We start from the raw sequence: 638 nt of genomic DNA, 5'->3' as shown, positions 1-638 counted from the left end.
ATTAAAACAATGCACTAACATGACTGTGAGTTAGGACGAACATCGACTTGACTTTTATTATATTTAATGAATATTTACTGAGAACCAACTATGCGCTGTTGTTGGGAGAGGGGGCGTTCTGGGAGAGAGGGGGTGGGGGTGGGGGAGGCTTTGCAGGACTGGGCGAGAAGACTGGCTCCTTTTCATGCCGGGAGAGCGAGGATTAGGTGTGGGTCCACTCTAAGCAGGGAAGGTCCCACTCTGAGGTTGGGTTTGTTGTGTGATCAAAGGATATCTCAGAGATGCCAACGGCCCCAGCCCCAGCAAACTGCTCCTTTCTCCTCCTTTGTGGCCGGCAGGCCCCTGAAACTGGCTGCTCTAGAAGAGTGAGTTGGGAGTCTGTCTCCTCCCCCTCCTCCACCCCATGTCTGCTTCCCTGGGGCTGCAGTGGAGAGCCCCACCCTCCAAGGGGAAGTCTATGCTGTGAGGTGCAACAAGACACCTGAGTCCAGTGACACTGATTGACTTGCTGTGTGCCCTTGGGCAAGTTATTTCTTTTCTTTGGTTCCTTCCTCTTTCAGAATTGGGGAAGCTCCTTGTAGCTCTAAAGATTTGATGGCGGTTACTGCAGAATTGCATCGTGTGTGTGTGTGTGTGTG

This window comes from Hipposideros armiger, unplaced genomic scaffold, assembly GCF_001890085.2.
Source record: "Hipposideros armiger isolate ML-2016 unplaced genomic scaffold, ASM189008v1 scaffold_8, whole genome shotgun sequence".
Classification (NCBI taxonomy): Eukaryota; Metazoa; Chordata; class Mammalia; order Chiroptera; family Hipposideridae; genus Hipposideros; species Hipposideros armiger.
This window is presented reverse-complemented; position numbering follows the sequence as displayed.